Source organism: Schistocerca serialis, chromosome 2 (genome assembly GCF_023864345.2).
Source record: "Schistocerca serialis cubense isolate TAMUIC-IGC-003099 chromosome 2, iqSchSeri2.2, whole genome shotgun sequence".
NCBI lineage: Eukaryota > Metazoa > Arthropoda > Insecta > Orthoptera > Acrididae > Schistocerca > Schistocerca serialis.
The window spans coordinates 962,817,191-962,841,040 of record NC_064639.1 but is presented as its reverse complement, the minus strand read 5'-3'; the positions used below and the strand labels follow the sequence as shown (position 1 = coordinate 962,841,040).

Here is a 23,850-nt window from a genome sequence, read left to right as displayed (position 1 = left end):
TCTTGCGGCGCACGCACGCGACGACTCTTGCCAAAGGACGCGAAATGTGCTGTAGAGACGCTGTCTGGATGCGCTCGCCTACCCCGTAATGCGCCTACAGCTACGACCACCTTGAGCCGCCGCCGACAGCGGGAAGCAGACACAGCGCGCCGTGCGCGGACGGAAACCGTGCGGGGTGGTGTGTAATGGTCAGCATAGTTGCCTTCCAAGCAGTTGATCCGGGTTCGATTCCCGGCCACCGCAGCCGGCTTTTTACTTTTGCGTATGAGTACTTTTGCCACGCGTCCTTTAAATTAATGTTTCTTTCGCCCTCTTACTCGCTGCAGGCCACCCTATAGTGTGTGCGTCGATTCCCTTGAGTCTCGACTTGTCTCGACTTAGCTCAGCTGACGCGAGAGCTGACGCTCTCCAATCGGCCTATATCAAGAGGACAAGCACGCGAAACGACTGAGAGAGGTATGGCGAGGCGGCCACCACGTTACTTATGCCTCAAGTAAATACCTGCTGCCTGTTATCATGTATTGTCTGATGTTACATGTTTCTGTCAGACAAATTCAGTTTTATTACTAGTACATTTCTTTTTTTTTTTTTTTTTTCTTTGTTGAAAATTTTACAACCACGCTCCTTCATTTCACTGTGGCCGCACGGCGCGACTTGGCATACCGAGAGGCAAAATGTGGCGCCAGTGCCCTTGGACCGAATAGCGCTGCAGCTCCGAAACCGAACGAGGAAAGAGAAATACGAATTGAAACTGTCGGCAGTGCCCTGTGTTCGCAGGCGGTCACCCGCCCAAGCACATGACAACGCCCAGCTTCGCGCAGTAGCGGTGATCGGACGAGGAACTGTGTGTTCACCGTGCTGTGACCAGTGAAGTGTTTTAGCGCGTTCCCGACAAGTCGCGTTCTGGTCCCCTATCAGCTCGCACACAATGTGACGATTTCTTTGTTACCATACTTCCCCGCCGAAATCGGCGTTGCCTTTTTGAAGAGTGAAATCGTAGTGGCCCGTGACGACCTTCGCGTTATTAGCACGACGCTCTAACCGACTGAGCTAACGGGCCTCGGTGCAGAGAGTCTTCCATCGCTTCGCGGGAATTGCTCTGCGTATTGCCATGTAACATTTCTATGGTAGCAGTCCAACAGTGGACCAGCGTCTCTTCTCCCTTTATTCCGCTGCTCGTAGTAATTTCATTGCGTGCCCGTTTCTCTCGACTGTTTTCAGCTGACGTTTATGAACCAGTAGGTATAATGCGAGGAGGACGTGAAACAGCCTTTCGCAGGGTCAAAACTTGTCGTGACTTTTTCCGAAAAATTCCGTTCCGGTACCGGGAATCGAACCCGGGCCTCCTGGGTGAAAGCCAGGTATCCTAGCCACTAGACCACACCGGACGCGCGCATTTTCCTCGGCGTTTACACCCGGTCCAGACGCTTTCCGTGTCGCACTTTCCCTGTTTGCGAGCATCTTTCCGCGCGCCCATGGCGAGGCGCGCATGGCAAAAGTCACAATCCATTGCTTTATGCCTCGTTGTTACAGGGGTAGGAGGAAAAGCAAAGCCGTAAGTAGTAATATTTATTTACTTATTTCGCAAGTAAATACCTGCTGCCTGTCATCATACAGCAGGTCATACATTGTGTGACTTTACACGTTATATCGTACGAAATTCAGTTTTATTACTAGTACTTTTTTTCTTGAAAATTTTACATAAGAACTGCAAGTAGTAATAACGGGAAGTAAACATTATCACGCTGAGTCGTTGAAGCCTTGAGGATAACAAAGCACAAAGTGTTTCGCTCCTTCGCAAACCCCAGAGCCGTCGATTTAGCTGTGGACGAAAGTAAATTAAATGCCCCGGGTGAGGATCGAACTCACGACCTTAAGATTATGAGACTTACGCGCTGCCTACTGCGCTACCGAGGCAGGTGATCGCCACGCCTTCTGGAATCTCGGTAAGTACCAAATACCAGTGGTAGAGGGTCTGCACTTCCTGGCTCATTTTTTTCTGTTGCTACACGTGCATTCCCGGCGCGACAGGCAACTTGTGATGCTAGGCCGACGCCAGTATGTACAATAGCGCACAACAGTCGAAACGAGCAGTCGTGCGCGCTGCATGTTTGGTTATTCCCACACGGAAATCCCGCGGTTCATTCTCATGGCTCACGCAGTTCGAGTGCGAAAGACACGCAGCACCACTATCGGAGAAAAAACAAAATGATGCATCGGCCGGGAATCGAACCCGGGCCGCCCGCGTGGCAGGCGAGCATTCTACCACTGAACCACCGATGCTCAGCTAGTTCACAGCTTCCTGGTGCTTTCCGCGGCAGACGTCTGAGGGGAAAGTGGGACTGCCGTCCAGCGCCGTCGCATCCTCTCGAGAGAATGCTACACACGCTGAATCCTGAACTGCACTGCACTGCTTAAAAATGACGCCCGAACGCGATCGCCTAAGTACTCTTGCGGCGCACGCACGCGACGACTCTTGCCAAAGGACGCGAAATGTGCGTAGAGACGCTGTCTGGATGCGCTCGCCTACCCCGTAATGCGCCTACAGCTACGACCACCTTGAGCCGCCGCCGACAGGCGGGAAGCAGACACAGCGCGCCGTGCGCGGACGGAAACCGTGCGGTGGTGGTGTAATGGTCAGCATAGTTGCCTTCCAAGCAGTTGATCCGGGTTCGATTCCCGGCCACCGCAGCCGGCTTTTTACTTTTGCGTATGAGTACTTTTGCCACGCGTCTTTAAATTAATGTTTCTTTCGCCCTCTTACTCGCTGCAGGCCACCCTATAGTGTGTGCGTCGATTCCCCTTGAGTCTCGACTTGTCTCGACTTAGCTCAGCTGACGCGAGAGCTGACGCTCTCCAATCGGCCTATATCAAGAGGACAAGCACGCGAAACGACTGAGAGAGGTATGGCGAGGCGGCCACCACGTTACTTATGCCTCAAGTAAATACCTGCTGCCTGTTATCATGTATTGTCTGATGTTACATGTTCTGTCAGACAAATTCAGTTTTATTACTAGTACATTTCTTTTTTTTTTTTTTTTTTCTTTGTTGAAAATTTTACAACACGCTCCTTCATTTCACTGTGGCCGCACGGCGCGACTTGGCATACCGAGAGGCAAAATGTGGCGCCAGTGCCCTTGACCGAATAGCGCTGCAGCTCCGAAACCGAAGAGGAAAGAGAAATACGAATTGAAACTGTCGGCAGTGCCCTGTGTTCGCAGGCGGTCACCCGCCCAAGCACTGACAACGCCCAGCTTCGCGCAGTAGCGGTGATCGGACGAGGAACTGTGTGTTCACCGTGCTGTGACCAGTGAAGTGTTTTAGCGCGTCCCGACAAGTCGCGTTCTGGTCCCCTATCAGCTCGCACACAATGTGACGATTTCTTTGTTACCATACTTCCCCGCCGAAATCGGCGTTGCCTTTTTGGAAGAGTGAAATCGTAGTGGCCCGTGGGGGGATCGAACCCACGACCTTCGCGTTATTAGCACGACGCTCTAACCGACTGAGCTAACGGGCCTCGGTGCAGAGAGTCTTCCATCGCTTCGCGGGAATTGCTCTGCGTATTGCCATGTAACATTTCTATGGTAGCAGTCCAACAGTGGACCAGCGTCTCTTCTCCCTTTATTCCGCTGCTCGTAGTAATTTCATTGCGTGCCCGTTTCTCTCGACTGTTTTCAGCTGACGTTTATGAACCAGTAGGTATAATGCGAGGAGGACGTGAAACAGCCTTTCGCAGGGTCAAAACTTGTCGTGACTTTTTCCGAAAAATTCCGTTCCGGTACCGGGAATCGAACCCGGGCCTCCTGGGTGAAAGCCAGGTATCCTAGCCACTAGACCACACCGGACGCGCGCATTTTCCTCGGCGTTTACACCCGGTCCAGACGCTTTCCGTGTCGCACTTTCCCTGTTTGCGAGCATCTTTCCGCGCGCCCATGGCGAGGCGCGCATGGCAAAAGTCACAATCCATTGCTTTATGCCTCGTTGTTACAGGGGTAGGAGGAAAAGCAAAGCCGTAAGTAGTAATATTTATTTACTTATTTCGCAAGTAAATACCTGCTGCCTGTCATCATACAGCAGGTCATACATTGTGTGACTTTACACGTTATATCGTACGAAATTCAGTTTTATTACTAGTACTTTTTTTCTTGAAAATTTTACATAAGAACTGCAAGTAGTAATAACGGGAAGTAAACATTATCACGCTGAGTCGTTGAAGCCTTGAGGATAACAAAGCACAAAGTGTTTCGCTCCTTCGCAAACCCCAGAGCCGTCGATTTAGCTGTGGACGAAAGTAAATTAAATGCCCCGGGTGAGGATCGAACTCACGACCTTAAGATTATGAGACTTACGCGCTGCCTACTGCGCTACCGAGGCAGGTGATCGCCACGCCTTCTGGAATCTCGGTAAGTACCAAATACCAGTGGTAGAGAGTCTGCACTTCCTGGCTCATTTTTTTCTGTTGCTACACGTGCATTCCCGGCGCGACAGGCAACTTGTGATGCTAGGCCGACGCCAGTATGTACAATAGCGCACAACAGTCGAAACGAGCAGTCGTGCGCGCTGCATGTTTGGTTATTCCCACACGGAAATCCCGCGGTTCATTCTCATGGCTCACGCAGTTCGAGTGCGAAAGACACGCAGCACCACTATCGGAGAAAAAACAAAATGATGCATCGGCCGGGAATCGAACCCGGGCCGCCCGCGTGGCAGGCGAGCATTCTACCACTGAACCACCGATGCTCAGCTAGTTCACAGCTTCCTGGTGCTTTCCGCGGCAGACGTCTGAGGGGAAAGTGGGACTGCCGTCCAGCGCCGTCGCATCCTCTCGAGAGAATGCTACACACGCTGAATCCTGAACTGCACTGCACTGCTTAAAAATGACGCCCGAACGCGATCGCCTAAGTACTCTTGCGGCGCACGCACGCGACGACTCTTGCCAAAGGACGCGAAATGTGCGTAGAGACGCTGTCTGGATGCGCTCGCCTACCCCGTAATGCGCCTACAGCTACGACCACCTTGAGCCGCCGCCGACAGGCGGGAAGCAGACACAGCGCGCCGTGCGCGGACGGAAACCGTGCGGTGGTGGTGTAATGGTCAGCATAGTTGCCTTCCAAGCAGTTGATCCGGGTTCGATTCCCGGCCACCGCAGCCGGCTTTTTACTTTTGCGTATGAGTACTTTTGCCACGCGTCTTTAAATTAATGTTTCTTTCGCCCTCTTACTCGCTGCAGGCCACCCTATAGTGTGTGCGTCGATTCCCCTTGAGTCTCGACTTGTCTCGACTTAGCTCAGCTGACGCGAGAGCTGACGCTCTCCAATCGGCCTATATCAAGAGGACAAGCACGCGAAACGACTGAGAGAGGTATGGCGAGGCGGCCACCACGTTACTTATGCCTCAAGTAAATACCTGCTGCCTGTTATCATGTATTGTCTGATGTTACATGTTCTGTCAGACAAATTCAGTTTTATTACTAGTACATTTCTTTTTTTTTTTTTTTTTTTTCTTTGTTGAAAATTTTACAACACGCTCCTTCATTTCACTGTGGCCGCACGGCGCGACTTGGCATACCGAGAGGCAAAATGTGGCGCCAGTGCCCTTGACCGAATAGCGCTGCAGCTCCGAAACCGAAGAGGAAAGAGAAATACGAATTGAAACTGTCGGCAGTGCCCTGTGTTCGCAGGCGGTCACCCGCCCAAGCACTGACAACGCCCAGCTTCGCGCAGTAGCGGTGATCGGACGAGGAACTGTGTGTTCACCGTGCTGTGACCAGTGAAGTGTTTTAGCGCGTCCCGACAAGTCGCGTTCTGGTCCCCTATCAGCTCGCACACAATGTGACGATTTCTTTGTTACCATACTTCCCCGCCGAAATCGGCGTTGCCTTTTTGGAAGAGTGAAATCGTAGTGGCCCGTGGGGGGATCGAACCCACGACCTTCGCGTTATTAGCACGACGCTCTAACCGACTGAGCTAACGGGCCTCGGTGCAGAGAGTCTTCCATCGCTTCGCGGGAATTGCTCTGCGTATTGCCATGTAACATTTCTATGGTAGCAGTCCAACAGTGGACCAGCGTCTCTTCTCCCTTTATTCCGCTGCTCGTAGTAATTTCATTGCGTGCCCGTTTCTCTCGACTGTTTTCAGCTGACGTTTATGAACCAGTAGGTATAATGCGAGGAGGACGTGAAACAGCCTTTCGCAGGGTCAAAACTTGTCGTGACTTTTTCCGAAAAATTCCGTTCCGGTACCGGGAATCGAACCCGGGCCTCCTGGGTGAAAGCCAGGTATCCTAGCCACTAGACCACACCGGACGCGCGCATTTTCCTCGGCGTTTACACCCGGTCCAGACGCTTTCCGTGTCGCACTTTCCCTGTTTGCGAGCATCTTTCCGCGCGCCCATGGCGAGGCGCGCATGGCAAAAGTCACAATCCATTGCTTTATGCCTCGTTGTTACAGGGGTAGGAGGAAAAGCAAAGCCGTAAGTAGTAATATTTATTTACTTATTTCGCAAGTAAATACCTGCTGCCTGTCATCATACAGCAGGTCATACATTGTGTGACTTTACACGTTATATCGTACGAAATTCAGTTTTATTACTAGTACTTTTTTTCTTGAAAATTTTACATAAGAACTACAAGTAGTAATAACGGGAAGTAAACATTATCACGCTGAGTCGTTGAAGCCTTGAGGATAACAAAGCACAAAGTGTTTCGCTCCTTCGCAAACCCCAGAGCCGTCGATTTAGCTGTGGACGAAAGTAAATTAAATGCCCCGGGTGAGGATCGAACTCACGACCTTAAGATTATGAGACTTACGCGCTGCCTACTGCGCTACCGAGGCAGGTGATCGCCACGCCTTCTGGAATCTCGGTAAGTACCAAATACCAGTGGTAGAGAGTCTGCACTTCCTGGCTCATTTTTTTCTGTTGCTACACGTGCATTCCCGGCGCGACAGGCAACTTGTGATGCTAGGCCGACGCCAGTATGTACAATAGCGCACAACAGTCGAAACGAGCAGTCGTGCGCGCTGCATGTTTGGTTATTCCCACACGGAAATCCCGCGGTTCATTCTCATGGCTCACGCAGTTCGAGTGCGAAAGACACGCAGCACCACTATCGGAGAAAAAACAAAAAGGATCATCGGCCGGGAATCGAACCCGGGCCGCCCGCGTGGCAGGCGAGCATTCTACCACTGAACCACCGATGCTCAGCTAGTTCACAGCTTCCTGGTGCTTTCCGCGGCAGACGTCTGAGGGGAAAGTGGGACTGCCGTCCAGCGCCGTCGCATCCTCTCGAGAGAATGCTACACACGCTGAATCCTGAACTGCACTGCACTGCTTAAAAATGACGCCCGAACGCGATCGCCTAAGTACTCTTGCGGCGCACGCACGCGACGACTCTTGCCAAAGGACGCGAAATGTGCGTAGAGACGCTGTCTGGATGCGCTCGCCTACCCCGTAATGCGCCTACAGCTACGACCACCTTGAGCCGCCGCCGACAGGCGGGAAGCAGACACAGCGCGCCGTGCGCGGACGGAAACCGTGCGGTGGTGGTGTAATGGTCAGCATAGTTGCCTTCCAAGCAGTTGATCCGGGTTCGATTCCCGGCCACCGCAGCCGGCTTTTTACTTTTGCGTATGAGTACTTTTGCCACGCGTCTTTAAATTAATGTTTCTTTCGCCCTCTTACTCGCTGCAGGCCACCCTATAGTGTGTGCGTCGATTCCCCTTGAGTCTCGACTTGTCTCGACTTAGCTCAGCTGACGCGAGAGCTGACGCTCTCCAATCGGCCTATATCAAGAGGACAAGCACGCGAAACGACTGAGAGAGGTATGGCGAGGCGGCCACCACGTTACTTATGCCTCAAGTAAATACCTGCTGCCTGTTATCATGTATTGTCTGATGTTACATGTTCTGTCAGACAAATTCAGTTTTATTACTAGTACATTTCTTTTTTTTTTTTTTTTTTCTTTGTTGAAAATTTTACAACACGCTCCTTCATTTCACTGTGGCCGCACGGCGCGACTTGGCATACCGAGAGGCAAAATGTGGCGCCAGTGCCCTTGACCGAATAGCGCTGCAGCTCCGAAACCGAAGAGGAAAGAGAAATACGAATTGAAACTGTCGGCAGTGCCCTGTGTTCGCAGGCGGTCACCCGCCCAAGCACTGACAACGCCCAGCTTCGCGCAGTAGCGGTGATCGGACGAGGAACTGTGTGTTCACCGTGCTGTGACCAGTGAAGTGTTTTAGCGCGTCCCGACAAGTCGCGTTCTGGTCCCCTATCAGCTCGCACACAATGTGACGATTTCTTTGTTACCATACTTCCCCGCCGAAATCGGCGTTGCCTTTTTGGAAGAGTGAAATCGTAGTGGCCCGTGGGGGGATCGAACCCACGACCTTCGCGTTATTAGCACGACGCTCTAACCGACTGAGCTAACGGGCCTCGGTGCAGAGAGTCTTCCATCGCTTCGCGGGAATTGCTCTGCGTATTGCCATGTAACATTTCTATGGTAGCAGTCCAACAGTGGACCAGCGTCTCTTCTCCCTTTATTCCGCTGCTCGTAGTAATTTCATTGCGTGCCCGTTTCTCTCGACTGTTTTCAGCTGACGTTTATGAACCAGTAGGTATAATGCGAGGAGGACGTGAAACAGCCTTTCGCAGGGTCAAAACTTGTCGTGACTTTTTCCGAAAAATTCCGTTCCGGTACCGGGAATCGAACCCGGGCCTCCTGGGTGAAAGCCAGGTATCCTAGCCACTAGACCACACCGGACGCGCGCATTTTCCTCGGCGTTTACACCCGGTCCAGACGCTTTCCGTGTCGCACTTTCCCTGTTTGCGAGCATCTTTCCGCGCGCCCATGGCGAGGCGCGCATGGCAAAAGTCACAATCCATTGCTTTATGCCTCGTTGTTACAGGGGTAGGAGGAAAAGCAAAGCCGTAAGTAGTAATATTTATTTACTTATTTCGCAAGTAAATACCTGCTGCCTGTCATCATACAGCAGGTCATACATTGTGTGACTTTACACGTTATATCGTACGAAATTCAGTTTTATTACTAGTACTTTTTTTCTTGAAAATTTTACATAAGAACTACAAGTAGTAATAACGGGAAGTAAACATTATCACGCTGAGTCGTTGAAGCCTTGAGGATAACAAAGCACAAAGTGTTTCGCTCCTTCGCAAACCCCAGAGCCGTCGATTTAGCTGTGGACGAAAGTAAATTAAATGCCCCGGGTGAGGATCGAACTCACGACCTTAAGATTATGAGACTTACGCGCTGCCTACTGCGCTACCGAGGCAGGTGATCGCCACGCCTTCTGGAATCTCGGTAAGTACCAAATACCAGTGGTAGAGAGTCTGCACTTCCTGGCTCATTTTTTTCTGTTGCTACACGTGCATTCCCGGCGCGACAGGCAACTTGTGATGCTAGGCCGACGCCAGTATGTACAATAGCGCACAACAGTCGAAACGAGCAGTCGTGCGCGCTGCATGTTTGGTTATTCCCACACGGAAATCCCGCGGTTCATTCTCATGGCTCACGCAGTTCGAGTGCGAAAGACACGCAGCACCACTATCGGAGAAAAAACAAAATGATGCATCGGCCGGGAATCGAACCCGGGCCGCCCGCGTGGCAGGCGAGCATTCTACCACTGAACCACCGATGCTCAGCTAGTTCACAGCTTCCTGGTGCTTTCCGCGGCAGACGTCTGAGGGGAAAGTGGGACTGCCGTCCAGCGCCGTCGCATCCTCTCGAGAGAATGCTACACACGCTGAATCCTGAACTGCACTGCACTGCTTAAAAATGACGCCCGAACGCGATCGCCTAAGTACTCTTGCGGCGCACGCACGCGACGACTCTTGCCAAAGGACGCGAAATGTGCGTAGAGACGCTGTCTGGATGCGCTCGCCTACCCCGTAATGCGCCTACAGCTACGACCACCTTGAGCCGCCGCCGACAGGCGGGAAGCAGACACAGCGCGCCGTGCGCGGACGGAAACCGTGCGGTGGTGGTGTAATGGTCAGCATAGTTGCCTTCCAAGCAGTTGATCCGGGTTCGATTCCCGGCCACCGCAGCCGGCTTTTTACTTTTGCGTATGAGTACTTTTGCCACGCGTCTTTAAATTAATGTTTCTTTCGCCCTCTTACTCGCTGCAGGCCACCCTATAGTGTGTGCGTCGATTCCCCTTGAGTCTCGACTTGTCTCGACTTAGCTCAGCTGACGCGAGAGCTGACGCTCTCCAATCGGCCTATATCAAGAGGACAAGCACGCGAAACGACTGAGAGAGGTATGGCGAGGCTGCCACCACGTTACTTATGCCTCAAGTAAATACCTGCTGCCTGTTATCATGTATTGTCTGATGTTACATGTTCTGTCAGACAAATTCAGTTTTATTACTAGTACATTTCTTTTTTTTTTTTTTTTTTTCTTTGTTGAAAATTTTACAACACGCTCCTTCATTTCACTGTGGCCGCACGGCGCGACTTGGCATACCGAGAGGCAAAATGTGGCGCCAGTGCCCTTGACCGAATAGCGCTGCAGCTCCGAAACCGAAGAGGAAAGAGAAATACGAATTGAAACTGTCGGCAGTGCCCTGTGTTCGCAGGCGGTCACCCGCCCAAGCACTGACAACGCCCAGCTTCGCGCAGTAGCGGTGATCGGACGAGGAACTGTGTGTTCACCGTGCTGTGACCAGTGAAGTGTTTTAGCGCGTCCCGACAAGTCGCGTTCTGGTCCCCTATCAGCTCGCACACAATGTGACGATTTCTTTGTTACCATACTTCCCCGCCGAAATCGGCGTTGCCTTTTTGGAAGAGTGAAATCGTAGTGGCCCGTGGGGGGATCGAACCCACGACCTTCGCGTTATTAGCACGACGCTCTAACCGACTGAGCTAACGGGCCTCGGTGCAGAGAGTCTTCCATCGCTTCGCGGGAATTGCTCTGCGTATTGCCATGTAACATTTCTATGGTAGCAGTCCAACAGTGGACCAGCGTCTCTTCTCCCTTTATTCCGCTGCTCGTAGTAATTTCATTGCGTGCCCGTTTCTCTCGACTGTTTTCAGCTGACGTTTATGAACCAGTAGGTATAATGCGAGGAGGACGTGAAACAGCCTTTCGCAGGGTCAAAACTTGTCGTGACTTTTTCCGAAAAATTCCGTTCCGGTACCGGGAATCGAACCCGGGCCTCCTGGGTGAAAGCCAGGTATCCTAGCCACTAGACCACACCGGACGCGCGCATTTTCCTCGGCGTTTACACCCGGTCCAGACGCTTTCCGTGTCGCACTTTCCCTGTTTGCGAGCATCTTTCCGCGCGCCCATGGCGAGGCGCGCATGGCAAAAGTCACAATCCATTGCTTTATGCCTCGTTGTTACAGGGGTAGGAGGAAAAGCAAAGCCGTAAGTAGTAATATTTATTTACTTATTTCGCAAGTAAATACCTGCTGCCTGTCATCATACAGCAGGTCATACATTGTGTGACTTTACACGTTATATCGTACGAAATTCAGTTTTATTACTAGTACTTTTTTTCTTGAAAATTTTACATAAGAACTGCAAGTAGTAATAACGGGAAGTAAACATTATCACGCTGAGTCGTTGAAGCCTTGAGGATAACAAAGCACAAAGTGTTTCGCTCCTTCGCAAACCCCAGAGCCGTCGATTTAGCTGTGGACGAAAGTAAATTAAATGCCCCGGGTGAGGATCGAACTCACGACCTTAAGATTATGAGACTTACGCGCTGCCTACTGCGCTACCGAGGCAGGTGATCGCCACGCCTTCTGGAATCTCGGTAAGTACCAAATACCAGTGGTAGAGAGTCTGCACTTCCTGGCTCATTTTTTTCTGTTGCTACACGTGCATTCCCGGCGCGACAGGCAACTTGTGATGCTAGGCCGACGCCAGTATGTACAATAGCGCACAACAGTCGAAACGAGCAGTCGTGCGCGCTGCATGTTTGGTTATTCCCACACGGAAATCCCGCGGTTCATTCTCATGGCTCACGCAGTTCGAGTGCGAAAGACACGCAGCACCACTATCGGAGAAAAAACAAAATGATGCATCGGCCAGGAATCGAACCCGGGCCGCCCGCGTGGCAGGCGAGCATTCTACCACTGAACCACCGATGCTCAGCTAGTTCACAGCTTCCTGGTGCTTTCCGCGGCAGACGTCTGAGGGGAAAGTGGGACTGCCGTCCAGCGCCGTCGCATCCTCTCGAGAGAATGCTACACACGCTGAATCCTGAACTGCACTGCACTGCTTAAAAATGACGCCCGAACGCGATCGCCTAAGTACTCTTGCGGCGCACGCACGCGACGACTCTTGCCAAAGGACGCGAAATGTGCGTAGAGACGCTGTCTGGATGCGCTCGCCTACCCCGTAATGCGCCTACAGCTACGACCACCTTGAGCCGCCGCCGACAGGCGGGAAGCAGACACAGCGCGCCGTGCGCGGACGGAAACCGTGCGGTGGTGGTGTAATGGTCAGCATAGTTGCCTTCCAAGCAGTTGATCCGGGTTCGATTCCCGGCCACCGCAGCCGGCTTTTTACTTTTGCGTATGAGTACTTTTGCCACGCGTCTTTAAATTAATGTTTCTTTCGCCCTCTTACTCGCTGCAGGCCACCCTATAGTGTGTGCGTCGATTCCCCTTGAGTCTCGACTTGTCTCGACTTAGCTCAGCTGACGCGAGAGCTGACGCTCTCCAATCGGCCTATATCAAGAGGACAAGCACGCGAAACGACTGAGAGAGGTATGGCGAGGCGGCCACCACGTTACTTATGCCTCAAGTAAATACCTGCTGCCTGTTATCATGTATTGTCTGATGTTACATGTTCTGTCAGACAAATTCAGTTTTATTACTAGTACATTTCTTTTTTTTTTTTTTTTTCTTTGTTGAAAATTTTACAACACGCTCCTTCATTTCACTGTGGCCGCACGGCGCGACTTGGCATACCGAGAGGCAAAATGTGGCGCCAGTGCCCTTGACCGAATAGCGCTGCAGCTCCGAAACCGAAGAGGAAAGAGAAATACGAATTGAAACTGTCGGCAGTGCCCTGTGTTCGCAGGCGGTCACCCGCCCAAGCACTGACAACGCCCAGCTTCGCGCAGTAGCGGTGATCGGACGAGGAACTGTGTGTTCACCGTGCTGTGACCAGTGAAGTGTTTTAGCGCGTCCCGACAAGTCGCGTTCTGGTCCCCTATCAGCTCGCACACAATGTGACGATTTCTTTGTTACCATACTTCCCCGCCGAAATCGGCGTTGCCTTTTTGGAAGAGTGAAATCGTAGTGGCCCGTGGGGGGATCGAACCCACGACCTTCGCGTTATTAGCACGACGCTCTAACCGACTGAGCTAACGGGCCTCGGTGCAGAGAGTCTTCCATCGCTTCGCGGGAATTGCTCTGCGTATTGCCATGTAACATTTCTATGGTAGCAGTCCAACAGTGGACCAGCGTCTCTTCTCCCTTTATTCCGCTGCTCGTAGTAATTTCATTGCGTGCCCGTTTCTCTCGACTGTTTTCAGCTGACGTTTATGAACCAGTAGGTATAATGCGAGGAGGACGTGAAACAGCCTTTCGCAGGGTCAAAACTTGTCGTGACTTTTTCCGAAAAATTCCGTTCCGGTACCGGGAATCGAACCCGGGCCTCCTGGGTGAAAGCCAGGTATCCTAGCCACTAGACCACACCGGACGCGCGCATTTTCCTCGGCGTTTACACCCGGTCCAGACGCTTTCCGTGTCGCACTTTCCCTGTTTGCGAGCATCTTTCCGCGCGCCCATGGCGAGGCGCGCATGGCAAAAGTCACAATCCATTGCTTTATGCCTCGTTGTTACAGGGGTAGGAGGAAAAGCAAAGCCGTAAGTAGTAATATTTATTTACTTATTTCGCAAGTAAATACCTGCTGCCTGTCATCATACAGCAGGTCATACATTGTGTGACTTTACACGTTATATCGTACGAAATTCAGTTTTATTACTAGTACTTTTTTTCTTGAAAATTTTACATAAGAACTGCAAGTAGTAATAACGGGAAGTAAACATTATCACGCTGAGTCGTTGAAGCCTTGAGGATAACAAAGCACAAAGTGTTTCGCTCCTTCGCAAACCCCAGAGCCGTCGATTTAGCTGTGGACGAAAGTAAATTAAATGCCCCGGGTGAGGATCGAACTCACGACCTTAAGATTATGAGACTTACGCGCTGCCTACTGCGCTACCGAGGCAGGTGATCGCCACGCCTTCTGGAATCTCGGTAAGTACCAAATACCAGTGGTAGAGAGTCTGCACTTCCTGGCTCATTTTTTTCTGTTGCTACACGTGCATTCCCGGCGCGACAGGCAACTTGTGATGCTAGGCCGACGCCAGTATGTACAATAGCGCACAACAGTCGAAACGAGCAGTCGTGCGCGCTGCATGTTTGGTTATTCCCACACGGAAATCCCGCGGTTCATTCTCATGGCTCACGCAGTTCGAGTGCGAAAGACACGCAGCACCACTATCGGAGAAAAAACAAAATGATGCATCGGCCGGGAATCGAACCCGGGCCGCCCGCGTGGCAGGCGAGCATTCTACCACTGAACCACCGATGCTCAGCTAGTTCACAGCTTCCTGGTGCTTTCCGCGGCAGACGTCTGAGGGGAAAGTGGGACTGCCGTCCAGCGCCGTCGCATCCTCTCGAGAGAATGCTACACACGCTGAATCCTGAACTGCACTGCACTGCTTAAAAATGACGCCCGAACGCGATCGCCTAAGTACTCTTGCGGCGCACGCACGCGACGACTCTTGCCAAAGGACGCGAAATGTGCGTAGAGACGCTGTCTGGATGCGCTCGCCTACCCCGTAATGCGCCTACAGCTACGACCACCTTGAGCCGCCGCCGACAGGCGGGAAGCAGACACAGCGCGCCGTGCGCGGACGGAAACCGTGCGGTGGTGGTGTAATGGTCAGCATAGTTGCCTTCCAAGCAGTTGATCCGGGTTCGATTCCCGGCCACCGCAGCCGGCTTTTTACTTTTGCGTATGAGTACTTTTGCCACGCGTCTTTAAATTAATGTTTCTTTCGCCCTCTTACTCGCTGCAGGCCACCCTATAGTGTGTGCGTCGATTCCCCTTGAGTCTCGACTTGTCTCGACTTAGCTCAGCTGACGCGAGAGCTGACGCTCTCCAATCGGCCTATATCAAGAGGACAAGCACGCGAAACGACTGAGAGAGGTATGGCGAGGCGGCCACCACGTTACTTATGCCTCAAGTAAATACCTGCTGCCTGTTATCATGTATTGTCTGATGTTACATGTTCTGTCAGACAAATTCAGTTTTATTACTAGTACATTTCTTTTTTTTTTTTTTTTTTTTCTTTGTTGAAAATTTTACAACACGCTCCTTCATTTCACTGTGGCCGCACGGCGCGACTTGGCATACCGAGAGGCAAAATGTGGCGCCAGTGCCCTTGACCGAATAGCGCTGCAGCTCCGAAACCGAAGAGGAAAGAGAAATACGAATTGAAACTGTCGGCAGTGCCCTGTGTTCGCAGGCGGTCACCCGCCCAAGCACTGACAACGCCCAGCTTCGCGCAGTAGCGGTGATCGGACGAGGAACTGTGTGTTCACCGTGCTGTGACCAGTGAAGTGTTTTAGCGCGTCCCGACAAGTCGCGTTCTGGTCCCCTATCAGCTCGCACACAATGTGACGATTTCTTTGTTACCATACTTCCCCGCCGAAATCGGCGTTGCCTTTTTGGAAGAGTGAAATCGTAGTGGCCCGTGGGGGGATCGAACCCACGACCTTCGCGTTATTAGCACGACGCTCTAACCGACTGAGCTAACGGGCCTCGGTGCAGAGAGTCTTCCATCGCTTCGCGGGAATTGCTCTGCGTATTGCCATGTAACATTTCTATGGTAGCAGTCCAACAGTGGACCAGCGTCTCTTCTCCCTTTATTCCGCTGCTCGTAGTAATTTCATTGCGTGCCCGTTTCTCTCGACTGTTTTCAGCTGACGTTTATGAACCAGTAGGTATAATGCGAGGAGGACGTGAAACAGCCTTTCGCAGGGTCAAAACTTGTCGTGACTTTTTCCGAAAAATTCCGTTCCGGTACCGGGAATCGAACCCGGGCCTCCTGGGTGAAAGCCAGGTATCCTAGCCACTAGACCACACCGGACGCGCGCATTTTCCTCGGCGTTTACACCCGGTCCAGACGCTTTCCGTGTCGCACTTTCCCTGTTTGCGAGCATCTTTCCGCGCGCCCATGGCGAGGCGCGCATGGCAAAAGTCACAATCCATTGCTTTATGCCTCGTTGTTACAGGGGTAGGAGGAAAAGCAAAGCCGTAAGTAGTAATATTTATTTACTTATTTCGCAAGTAAATACCTGCTGCCTGTCATCATACAGCAGGTCATACATTGTGTGACTTTACACGTTATATCGTACGAAATTCAGTTTTATTACTAGTACTTTTTTTCTTGAAAATTTTACATAAGAACTGCAAGTAGTAATAACGGGAAGTAAACATTATCACGCTGAGTCGTTGAAGCCTTGAGGATAACAAAGCACAAAGTGTTTCGCTCCTTCGCAAACCCCAGAGCCGTCGATTTAGCTGTGGACGAAAGTAAATTAAATGCCCCGGGTGAGGATCGAACTCACGACCTTAAGATTATGAGACTTACGCGCTGCCTACTGCGCTACCGAGGCAGGTGATCGCCACGCCTTCTGGAATCTCGGTAAGTACCAAATACCAGTGGTAGAGAGTCTGCACTTCCTGGCTCATTTTTTTCTGTTGCTACACGTGCATTCCCGGCGCGACAGGCAACTTGTGATGCTAGGCCGACGCCAGTATGTACAATAGCGCACAACAGTCGAAACGAGCAGTCGTGCGCGCTGCATGTTTGGTTATTCCCACACGGAAATCCCGCGGTTCATTCTCATGGCTCACGCAGTTCGAGTGCGAAAGACACGCAGCACCACTATCGGAGAAAAAACAAAATGATGCATCGGCCGGGAATCGAACCCGGGCCGCCCGCGTGGCAGGCGAGCATTCTACCACTGAACCACCGATGCTCAGCTAGTTCACAGCTTCCTGGTGCTTTCCGCGGCAGACGTCTGAGGGGAAAGTGGGACTGCCGTCCAGCGCCGTCGCATCCTCTCGAGAGAATGCTACACACGCTGAATCCTGAACTGCACTGCACTGCTTAAAAATGACGCCCGAACGCGATCGCCTAAGTACTCTTGCGGCGCACGCACGCGACGACTCTTGCCAAAGGACGCGAAATGTGCGTAGAGACGCTGTCTGGATGCGCTCGCCTACCCCGTAATGCGCCTACAGCTACGACCACCTTGAGCCGCCGCCGACAGGCGGGAAGCAGACACAGCGCGCCGTGCGCGGACGGAAACCGTGCGGTGGTGGTGTAATGGTCAGCATAGTTGCCTTCCAAGCAGTTGATCCGGGTTCGATTCCCGGCCACCGCAGCCGGCTTTTTACTTTTGCGTATGAGTACTTTTGCCACGCGTCTTTAAATTAATGTTTCTTTCGCCCTCTTACTCGCTGCAGGCCACCCTATAGTGTGTGCGTCGATTCCCCTTGAGTCTCGACTTGTCTCGACTTAGCTCAGCTGACGCGAGAGCTGACGCTCTCCAATCGGCCTATATCAAGAGGACAAGCACGCGAAACGACTGAGAGAGGTATGGCGAGGCGGCCACCACGTTACTTATGCCTCAAGTAAATACCTGCTGCCTGTTATCATGTATTGTCTGATGTTACATGTTCTGTCAGACAAATTCAGTTTTATTACTAGTACATTTCTTTTTTTTTTTTTTTTTTTCTTTGTTGAAAATTTTACAACACGCTCCTTCATTTCACTGTGGCCGCACGGCGCGACTTGGCATACCGAGAGGCAAAATGTGGCGCCAGTGCCCTTGACCGAATAGCGCTGCAGCTCCGAAACCGAAGAGGAAAGAGAAATACGAATTGAAACTGTCGGCAGTGCCCTGTGTTCGCAGGCGGTCACCCGCCCAAGCACTGACAACGCCCAGCTTCGCGCAGTAGCGGTGATCGGACGAGGAACTGTGTGTTCACCGTGCTGTGACCAGTGAAGTGTTTTAGCGCGTCCCGACAAGTCGCGTTCTGGTCCCCTATCAGCTCGCACACAATGTGACGATTTCTTTGTTACCATACTTCCCCGCCGAAATCGGCGTTGCCTTTTTGGAAGAGTGAAATCGTAGTGGCCCGTGGGGGGATCGAACCCACGACCTTCGCGTTATTAGCACGACGCTCTAACCGACTGAGCTAACGGGCCTCGGTGCAGAGAGTCTTCCATCGCTTCGCGGGAATTGCTCTGCGTATTGCCATGTAACATTTCTATGGTAGCAGTCCAACAGTGGACCAGCGTCTCTTCTCCCTTTATTCCGCTGCTCGTAGTAATTTCATTGCGTGCCCGTTTCTCTCGACTGTTTTCAGCTGACGTTTATGAACCAGTAGGTATAATGCGAGGAGGACGTGAAACAGCCTTTCGCAGGGTCAAAACTTGTCGTGACTTTTTCCGAAAAATTCCGTTCCGGTACCGGGAATCGAACCCGGGCCTCCTGGGTGAAAGCCAGGTATCCTAGCCACTAGACCACACCGGACGCGCGCATTTTCCTCGGCGTTTACACCCGGTCCAGACGCTTTCCGTGTCGCACTTTCCCTGTTTGCGAGCATCTTTCCGCGCGCCCATGGCGAGGCGCGCATGGCAAAAGTCACAATCCATTGCTTTATGCCTCGTTGTTACAGGGGTAGGAGGAAAAGCAAAGCTGTAAGTAGTAATATTTATTTACTTATTTCGCAAGTAAATACCTGCTGCCTGTCATCATACAGCAGGTCATACATTGTGTGACTTTACACGTTATATCGTACGAAATTCAGTTTTATTACTAGTACTTTTTTTCTTGAAAATTTTACATAAGAACTGCAAGTAGTAATAACGGGAAGTAAACATTATCACGCTGAGTCGTTGAAGCCTTGAGGATAACAAAGCACAAAGTGTTTCGCTCCTTCGCAAACCCCAGAGCCGTCGATTTAGCTGTGGACGAAAGTAAATTAAATGCCCCGGGTGAGGATCGAACTCACGACCTTAAGATTATGAGACTTACGCGCTGCCTACTGCGCTACCGAGGCAGGTGATCGCCACGCCTTCTGGAATCTCGGTAAGTACCAAATACCAGTGGTAGAGAGTCTGCACTTCCTGGCTCATTTTTTTCTGTTGCTACACGTGCATTCCCGGCGCGACAGGCAACTTGTGATGCTAGGCCGACGCCAGTATGTACAATAGCGCACAACAGTCGAAACGAGCAGTCGTGCGCGCTGCATGTTTGGTTATTCCCACACGGAAATCCCGCGGTTCATTCTCATGGCTCACGCAGTTCGAGTGCGAAAGACACGCAGCACCACTATCGGAGAAAAAACAAAATGATGCATCGGCCGGGAATCGAACCCGGGCCGCCCGCGTGGCAGGCGAGCATTCTACCACTGAACCACCGATGCTCAGCTAGTTCACAGCTTCCTGGTGCTTTCCGCGGCAGACGTCTGAGGGGAAAGTGGGACTGCCGTCCAGCGCCGTCGCATCCTCTCGAGAGAATGCTACACACGCTGAATCCTGAACTGCACTGCACTGCTTAAAAATGACGCCCGAACGCGATCGCCTAAGTACTCTTGCGGCGCACGCACGCGACGACTCTTGCCAAAGGACGCGAAATGTGCGTAGAGACGCTGTCTGGATGCGCTCGCCTACCCCGTAATGCGCCTACAGCTACGACCACCTTGAGCCGCCGCCGACAGGCGGGAAGCAGACACAGCGCGCCGTGCGCGGACGGAAACCGTGCGGTGGTGGTGTAATGGTCAGCATAGTTGCCTTCCAAGCAGTTGATCCGGGTTCGATTCCCGGCCACCGCAGCCGGCTTTTTACTTTTGCGTATGAGTACTTTTGCCACGCGTCTTTAAATTAATGTTTCTTTCGCCCTCTTACTCGCTGCAGGCCACCCTATAGTGTGTGCGTCGATTCCCCTTGAGTCTCGACTTGTCTCGACTTAGCTCAGCTGACGCGAGAGCTGACGCTCTCCAATCGGCCTATATCAAGAGGACAAGCACGCGAAACGACTGAGAGAGGTATGGCGAGGCGGCCACCACGTTACTTATGCCTCAAGTAAATACCTGCTGCCTGTTATCATGTATTGTCTGATGTTACATGTTCTGTCAGACAAATTCAGTTTTATTACTAGTACATTTCTTTTTTTTTTTTTTTTTTTCTTTGTTGAAAATTTTACAACACGCTCCTTCATTTCACTGTGGCCGCACGGCGCGACTTGGCATACCGAGAGGCAAAATGTGGCGCCAGTGCCCTTGACCGAATAGCGCTGCAGCTCCGAAACCGAAGAGGAAAGAGAAATACGAATTGAAACTGTCGGCAGTGCCCTGTGTTCGCAGGCGGTCACCCGCCCAAGCACTGACAACGCCCAGCTTCGCGCAGTAGCGGTGATCGGACGAGGAACTGTGTGTTCACCGTGCTGTGACCAGTGAAGTGTTTTAGCGCGTCCCGACAAGTCGCGTTCTGGTCCCCTATCAGCTCGCACACAATGTGACGATTTCTTTGTTACCATACTTCCCCGCCGAAATCGGCGTTGCCTTTTTGGAAGAGTGAAATCGTAGTGGCCCGTGGGGGGATCGAACCCACGACCTTCGCGTTATTAGCACGACGCTCTAACCGACTGAGCTAACGGGCCTCGGTGCAGAGAGTCTTCCATCGCTTCGCGGGAATTGCTCTGCGTATTGCCATGTAACATTTCTATGGTAGCAGTCCAACAGTGGACCAGCGTCTCTTCTCCCTTTATTCCGCTGCTCGTAGTAATTTCATTGCGTGCCCGTTTCTCTCGACTGTTTTCAGCTGACGTTTATGAACCAGTAGGTATAATGCGAGGAGGACGTGAAACAGCCTTTCGCAGGGTCAAAACTTGTCGTGACTTTTTCCGAAAAATTCCGTTCCGGTACCGGGAATCGAACCCGGGCCTCCTGGGTGAAAGCCAGGTATCCTAGCCACTAGACCACACCGGACGCGCGCATTTTCCTCGGCGTTTACACCCGGTCCAGACGCTTTCCGTGTCGCACTTTCCCTGTTTGCGAGCATCTTTCCGCGCGCCCATGGCGAGGCGCGCATGGCAAAAGTCACAATCCATTGCTTTATGCCTCGTTGTTACAGGGGTAGGAGGAAAAGCAAAGCTGTAAGTAGTAATATTTATTTACTTATTTCGCAAGTAAATACCTGCTGCCTGTCATCATACAGCAGGTCATACATTGTGTGACTTTACACGTTATATCGTACGAAATTCAGTTTTATTACTAGTACTTTTTTTCTTGAAAATTTTACATAAGAACTGCAAGTAGTAATAACGGGAAGTAAACATTATCACGCTGAGTCGTTGAAGCCTTGAGGATAACAAAGCACAAAGTGTTTCGCTCCTTCGCAAACCCCAGAGCCGTCGATTTAGCTGTGGACGAAAGTAAATTAAATGCCCCGGGTGAGGATCGAACTCACGACCTTAAGATTATGAGACTTACGCGCTGCCTACTGCGCTACCGAGGCAGGTGATCGCCACGCCTTCTGGAATCTCGGTAAGTACCAAATACCAGTGGTAGAGAGTCTGCACTTCCTGGCTCATTTTTTTCTGTTGCTACACGTGCATTCCCGGCGCGACAGGCAACTTGTGATGCTAGGCCGACGCCAGTATGTACAATAGCGCACAACAGTCGAAACGAGCAGTCGTGCGCGCTGCATGTTTGGTTATTCCCACACGGAAATCCCGCGGTTCATTCTCATGGCTCACGCAGTTCGAGTGCGAAAGACACGCAGCACCACTATCGGAGAAAAAACAAAATGATGCATCGGCCGGGAATCGAACCCGGGCCGCCCGCGTGGCAGGCGAGCATTCTACCACTGAACCACCGATGCTCAGCTAGTTCACAGCTTCCTGGTGCTTTCCGCGGCAGACGTCTGAGGGGAAAGTGGGACTGCCGTCCAGCGCCGTCGCATCCTCTCGAGAGAATGCTACACACGCTGAATCCTGAACTGCACTGCACTGCTTAAAAATGACGCCCGAACGCGATCGCCTAAGTACTCTTGCGGCGCACGCACGCGACGACTCTTGCCAAAGGACGCGAAATGTGCGTAGAGACGCTGTCTGGATGCGCTCGCCTACCCCGTAATGCGCCTACAGCTACGACCACCTTGAGCCGCCGCCGACAGGCGGGAAGCAGACACAGCGCGCCGTGCGCGGACGGAAACCGTGCGGTGGTGGTGTAATGGTCAGCATAGTTGCCTTCCAAGCAGTTGATCCGGGTTCGATTCCCGGCCACCGCAGCCGGCTTTTTACTTTTGCGTATGAGTACTTTTGCCACGCGTCTTTAAATTAATGTTTCTTTCGCCCTCTTACTCGCTGCAGGCCACCCTATAGTGTGTGCGTCGATTCCCCTTGAGTCTCGACTTGTCTCGACTTAGCTCAGCTGACGCGAGAGCTGACGCTCTCCAATCGGCCTATATCAAGAGGACAAGCACGCGAAACGACTGAGAGAGGTATGGCGAGGCGGCCACCACGTTACTTATGCCTCAAGTAAATACCTGCTGCCTGTTATCATGTATTGTCTGATGTTACATGTTCTGTCAGACAAATTCAGTTTTATTACTAGTACATTTCTTTTTTTTTTTTTTTTTTTTCTTTGTTGAAAATTTTACAACACGCTCCTTCATTTCACTGTGGCCGCACGGCGCGACTTGGCATACCGAGAGGCAAAATGTGGCGCCAGTGCCCTTGACCGAATAGCGCTGCAGCTCCGAAACCGAAGAGGAAAGAGAAATACGAATTGAAACTGTCGGCAGTGCCCTGTGTTCGCAGGCGGTCACCCGCCCAAGCACTGACAACGCCCAGCTTCGCGCAGTAGCGGTGATCGGACGAGGAACTGTGTGTTCACCGTGCTGTGACCAGTGAAGTGTTTTAGCGCGTCCCGACAAGTCGCGTTCTGGTCCCCTATCAGCTCGCACACAATGTGACGATTTCTTTGTTACCATACTTCCCCGCCGAAATCGGCGTTGCCTTTTTGGAAGAGTGAAATCGTAGTGGCCCGTGGGGGGATCGAACCCACGACCTTCGCGTTATTAGCACGACGCTCTAACCGACTGAGCTAACGGGCCTCGGTGCAGAGAGTCTTCCATCGCTTCGCGGGAATTGCTCTGCGTATTGCCATGTAACATTTCTATGGTAGCAGTCCAACAGTGGACCAGCGTCTCTTCTCCCTTTATTCCGCTGCTCGTAGTAATTTCATTGCGTGCCCGTTTCTCTCGACTGTTTTCAGCTGACGTTTATGAACCAGTAGGTATAATGCGAGGAGGACGTGAAACAGCCTTTCGCAGGGTCAAAACTTGTCGTGACTTTTTCCGAAAAATTCCGTTCCGGTACCGGGAATCGAACCCGGGCCTCCTGGGTGAAAGCCAGGTATCCTAGCCACTAGACCACACCGGACGCGCGCATTTTCCTCGGCGTTTACACCCGGTCCAGACGCTTTCCGTGTCGCACTTTCCCTGTTTGCGAGCATCTTTCCGCGCGCCCATGGCGAGGCGCGCATGGCAAAAGTCACAATCCATTGCTTTATGCCTCGTTGTTACAGGGGTAGGAGGAAAAGCAAAGCTGTAAGTAGTAATATTTATTTACTTATTTCGCAAGTAAATACCTGCTGCCTGTCATCATACAGCAGGTCATACATTGTGTGACTTTACACGTTATATCGTACGAAATTCAGTTTTATTACTAGTACTTTTTTTCTTGAAAATTTTACATAAGAACTGCAAGTAGTAATAACGGGA

The 23,850-nt window shown here is 51.7% G+C and overlaps 46 non-coding genes across 46 annotated transcripts; 9 read left to right on the top strand and 37 right to left on the bottom strand.

Moving 5' to 3' along the window:
• Positions 1–1,316: 1,316 nt before the first annotated feature.
• On the bottom strand, positions 1,317–1,388 carry Trnae-uuc (transfer RNA glutamic acid (anticodon UUC)). The gene has a single exon. It is a non-coding gene; the product is annotated as a tRNA-Glu (tRNA).
• Positions 1,389–1,844: 456 nt separating this feature from the next.
• Trnam-cau (transfer RNA methionine (anticodon CAU)) lies at positions 1,845–1,917 on the bottom strand. Its single transcript has one exon. It is a non-coding gene; the product is annotated as a tRNA-Met (tRNA).
• Positions 1,918–2,212: 295 nt separating this feature from the next.
• Positions 2,213–2,283, bottom strand: Trnag-gcc (transfer RNA glycine (anticodon GCC)). Its single transcript has one exon. It is a non-coding gene; the product is annotated as a tRNA-Gly (tRNA).
• Positions 2,284–2,619: 336 nt separating this feature from the next.
• Positions 2,620–2,691, top strand: Trnag-ucc (transfer RNA glycine (anticodon UCC)). Its single transcript has one exon. It is a non-coding gene; the product is annotated as a tRNA-Gly (tRNA).
• Positions 2,692–3,443: 752 nt separating this feature from the next.
• Trnai-aau (transfer RNA isoleucine (anticodon AAU)) lies at positions 3,444–3,517 on the bottom strand. The gene has a single exon. It is a non-coding gene; the product is annotated as a tRNA-Ile (tRNA).
• Positions 3,518–3,773: 256 nt separating this feature from the next.
• Positions 3,774–3,845, bottom strand: Trnae-uuc (transfer RNA glutamic acid (anticodon UUC)). The gene has a single exon. It is a non-coding gene; the product is annotated as a tRNA-Glu (tRNA).
• A 456-nt stretch (positions 3,846–4,301) lies between these two features.
• Trnam-cau (transfer RNA methionine (anticodon CAU)) lies at positions 4,302–4,374 on the bottom strand. The gene has a single exon. It is a non-coding gene; the product is annotated as a tRNA-Met (tRNA).
• Positions 4,375–4,669: 295 nt separating this feature from the next.
• Positions 4,670–4,740, bottom strand: Trnag-gcc (transfer RNA glycine (anticodon GCC)). The gene has a single exon. It is a non-coding gene; the product is annotated as a tRNA-Gly (tRNA).
• A 336-nt stretch (positions 4,741–5,076) lies between these two features.
• On the top strand, positions 5,077–5,148 carry Trnag-ucc (transfer RNA glycine (anticodon UCC)). Its single transcript has one exon. It is a non-coding gene; the product is annotated as a tRNA-Gly (tRNA).
• A 754-nt stretch (positions 5,149–5,902) lies between these two features.
• Positions 5,903–5,976, bottom strand: Trnai-aau (transfer RNA isoleucine (anticodon AAU)). Its single transcript has one exon. It is a non-coding gene; the product is annotated as a tRNA-Ile (tRNA).
• Positions 5,977–6,232: 256 nt separating this feature from the next.
• On the bottom strand, positions 6,233–6,304 carry Trnae-uuc (transfer RNA glutamic acid (anticodon UUC)). The gene has a single exon. It is a non-coding gene; the product is annotated as a tRNA-Glu (tRNA).
• Positions 6,305–6,760: 456 nt separating this feature from the next.
• Positions 6,761–6,833, bottom strand: Trnam-cau (transfer RNA methionine (anticodon CAU)). The gene has a single exon. It is a non-coding gene; the product is annotated as a tRNA-Met (tRNA).
• A 295-nt stretch (positions 6,834–7,128) lies between these two features.
• Positions 7,129–7,199, bottom strand: Trnag-gcc (transfer RNA glycine (anticodon GCC)). The gene has a single exon. It is a non-coding gene; the product is annotated as a tRNA-Gly (tRNA).
• Positions 7,200–7,535: 336 nt separating this feature from the next.
• Trnag-ucc (transfer RNA glycine (anticodon UCC)) lies at positions 7,536–7,607 on the top strand. The gene has a single exon. It is a non-coding gene; the product is annotated as a tRNA-Gly (tRNA).
• A 752-nt stretch (positions 7,608–8,359) lies between these two features.
• Positions 8,360–8,433, bottom strand: Trnai-aau (transfer RNA isoleucine (anticodon AAU)). The gene has a single exon. It is a non-coding gene; the product is annotated as a tRNA-Ile (tRNA).
• Positions 8,434–8,689: 256 nt separating this feature from the next.
• On the bottom strand, positions 8,690–8,761 carry Trnae-uuc (transfer RNA glutamic acid (anticodon UUC)). The gene has a single exon. It is a non-coding gene; the product is annotated as a tRNA-Glu (tRNA).
• Positions 8,762–9,217: 456 nt separating this feature from the next.
• Trnam-cau (transfer RNA methionine (anticodon CAU)) lies at positions 9,218–9,290 on the bottom strand. The gene has a single exon. It is a non-coding gene; the product is annotated as a tRNA-Met (tRNA).
• A 295-nt stretch (positions 9,291–9,585) lies between these two features.
• Trnag-gcc (transfer RNA glycine (anticodon GCC)) lies at positions 9,586–9,656 on the bottom strand. The gene has a single exon. It is a non-coding gene; the product is annotated as a tRNA-Gly (tRNA).
• Positions 9,657–9,992: 336 nt separating this feature from the next.
• Trnag-ucc (transfer RNA glycine (anticodon UCC)) lies at positions 9,993–10,064 on the top strand. Its single transcript has one exon. It is a non-coding gene; the product is annotated as a tRNA-Gly (tRNA).
• Positions 10,065–10,817: 753 nt separating this feature from the next.
• On the bottom strand, positions 10,818–10,891 carry Trnai-aau (transfer RNA isoleucine (anticodon AAU)). The gene has a single exon. It is a non-coding gene; the product is annotated as a tRNA-Ile (tRNA).
• A 256-nt stretch (positions 10,892–11,147) lies between these two features.
• Positions 11,148–11,219, bottom strand: Trnae-uuc (transfer RNA glutamic acid (anticodon UUC)). Its single transcript has one exon. It is a non-coding gene; the product is annotated as a tRNA-Glu (tRNA).
• A 456-nt stretch (positions 11,220–11,675) lies between these two features.
• Positions 11,676–11,748, bottom strand: Trnam-cau (transfer RNA methionine (anticodon CAU)). The gene has a single exon. It is a non-coding gene; the product is annotated as a tRNA-Met (tRNA).
• Positions 11,749–12,043: 295 nt separating this feature from the next.
• Positions 12,044–12,114, bottom strand: Trnag-gcc (transfer RNA glycine (anticodon GCC)). The gene has a single exon. It is a non-coding gene; the product is annotated as a tRNA-Gly (tRNA).
• A 336-nt stretch (positions 12,115–12,450) lies between these two features.
• Positions 12,451–12,522, top strand: Trnag-ucc (transfer RNA glycine (anticodon UCC)). Its single transcript has one exon. It is a non-coding gene; the product is annotated as a tRNA-Gly (tRNA).
• Positions 12,523–13,273: 751 nt separating this feature from the next.
• Trnai-aau (transfer RNA isoleucine (anticodon AAU)) lies at positions 13,274–13,347 on the bottom strand. The gene has a single exon. It is a non-coding gene; the product is annotated as a tRNA-Ile (tRNA).
• Positions 13,348–13,603: 256 nt separating this feature from the next.
• Positions 13,604–13,675, bottom strand: Trnae-uuc (transfer RNA glutamic acid (anticodon UUC)). Its single transcript has one exon. It is a non-coding gene; the product is annotated as a tRNA-Glu (tRNA).
• Positions 13,676–14,131: 456 nt separating this feature from the next.
• Trnam-cau (transfer RNA methionine (anticodon CAU)) lies at positions 14,132–14,204 on the bottom strand. The gene has a single exon. It is a non-coding gene; the product is annotated as a tRNA-Met (tRNA).
• A 295-nt stretch (positions 14,205–14,499) lies between these two features.
• Positions 14,500–14,570, bottom strand: Trnag-gcc (transfer RNA glycine (anticodon GCC)). Its single transcript has one exon. It is a non-coding gene; the product is annotated as a tRNA-Gly (tRNA).
• Positions 14,571–14,906: 336 nt separating this feature from the next.
• Positions 14,907–14,978, top strand: Trnag-ucc (transfer RNA glycine (anticodon UCC)). Its single transcript has one exon. It is a non-coding gene; the product is annotated as a tRNA-Gly (tRNA).
• Positions 14,979–15,732: 754 nt separating this feature from the next.
• On the bottom strand, positions 15,733–15,806 carry Trnai-aau (transfer RNA isoleucine (anticodon AAU)). The gene has a single exon. It is a non-coding gene; the product is annotated as a tRNA-Ile (tRNA).
• Positions 15,807–16,062: 256 nt separating this feature from the next.
• Positions 16,063–16,134, bottom strand: Trnae-uuc (transfer RNA glutamic acid (anticodon UUC)). The gene has a single exon. It is a non-coding gene; the product is annotated as a tRNA-Glu (tRNA).
• Positions 16,135–16,590: 456 nt separating this feature from the next.
• Positions 16,591–16,663, bottom strand: Trnam-cau (transfer RNA methionine (anticodon CAU)). Its single transcript has one exon. It is a non-coding gene; the product is annotated as a tRNA-Met (tRNA).
• Positions 16,664–16,958: 295 nt separating this feature from the next.
• On the bottom strand, positions 16,959–17,029 carry Trnag-gcc (transfer RNA glycine (anticodon GCC)). The gene has a single exon. It is a non-coding gene; the product is annotated as a tRNA-Gly (tRNA).
• Positions 17,030–17,365: 336 nt separating this feature from the next.
• Trnag-ucc (transfer RNA glycine (anticodon UCC)) lies at positions 17,366–17,437 on the top strand. The gene has a single exon. It is a non-coding gene; the product is annotated as a tRNA-Gly (tRNA).
• A 753-nt stretch (positions 17,438–18,190) lies between these two features.
• On the bottom strand, positions 18,191–18,264 carry Trnai-aau (transfer RNA isoleucine (anticodon AAU)). The gene has a single exon. It is a non-coding gene; the product is annotated as a tRNA-Ile (tRNA).
• A 256-nt stretch (positions 18,265–18,520) lies between these two features.
• Trnae-uuc (transfer RNA glutamic acid (anticodon UUC)) lies at positions 18,521–18,592 on the bottom strand. Its single transcript has one exon. It is a non-coding gene; the product is annotated as a tRNA-Glu (tRNA).
• A 456-nt stretch (positions 18,593–19,048) lies between these two features.
• Positions 19,049–19,121, bottom strand: Trnam-cau (transfer RNA methionine (anticodon CAU)). Its single transcript has one exon. It is a non-coding gene; the product is annotated as a tRNA-Met (tRNA).
• Positions 19,122–19,416: 295 nt separating this feature from the next.
• Positions 19,417–19,487, bottom strand: Trnag-gcc (transfer RNA glycine (anticodon GCC)). Its single transcript has one exon. It is a non-coding gene; the product is annotated as a tRNA-Gly (tRNA).
• Positions 19,488–19,823: 336 nt separating this feature from the next.
• Trnag-ucc (transfer RNA glycine (anticodon UCC)) lies at positions 19,824–19,895 on the top strand. The gene has a single exon. It is a non-coding gene; the product is annotated as a tRNA-Gly (tRNA).
• Positions 19,896–20,648: 753 nt separating this feature from the next.
• Trnai-aau (transfer RNA isoleucine (anticodon AAU)) lies at positions 20,649–20,722 on the bottom strand. The gene has a single exon. It is a non-coding gene; the product is annotated as a tRNA-Ile (tRNA).
• Positions 20,723–20,978: 256 nt separating this feature from the next.
• Trnae-uuc (transfer RNA glutamic acid (anticodon UUC)) lies at positions 20,979–21,050 on the bottom strand. Its single transcript has one exon. It is a non-coding gene; the product is annotated as a tRNA-Glu (tRNA).
• Positions 21,051–21,506: 456 nt separating this feature from the next.
• Trnam-cau (transfer RNA methionine (anticodon CAU)) lies at positions 21,507–21,579 on the bottom strand. The gene has a single exon. It is a non-coding gene; the product is annotated as a tRNA-Met (tRNA).
• A 295-nt stretch (positions 21,580–21,874) lies between these two features.
• Positions 21,875–21,945, bottom strand: Trnag-gcc (transfer RNA glycine (anticodon GCC)). The gene has a single exon. It is a non-coding gene; the product is annotated as a tRNA-Gly (tRNA).
• Positions 21,946–22,281: 336 nt separating this feature from the next.
• Trnag-ucc (transfer RNA glycine (anticodon UCC)) lies at positions 22,282–22,353 on the top strand. The gene has a single exon. It is a non-coding gene; the product is annotated as a tRNA-Gly (tRNA).
• A 754-nt stretch (positions 22,354–23,107) lies between these two features.
• Trnai-aau (transfer RNA isoleucine (anticodon AAU)) lies at positions 23,108–23,181 on the bottom strand. Its single transcript has one exon. It is a non-coding gene; the product is annotated as a tRNA-Ile (tRNA).
• Positions 23,182–23,437: 256 nt separating this feature from the next.
• On the bottom strand, positions 23,438–23,509 carry Trnae-uuc (transfer RNA glutamic acid (anticodon UUC)). Its single transcript has one exon. It is a non-coding gene; the product is annotated as a tRNA-Glu (tRNA).
• Between the last annotated feature and the right edge of the window lie 341 nt (positions 23,510–23,850).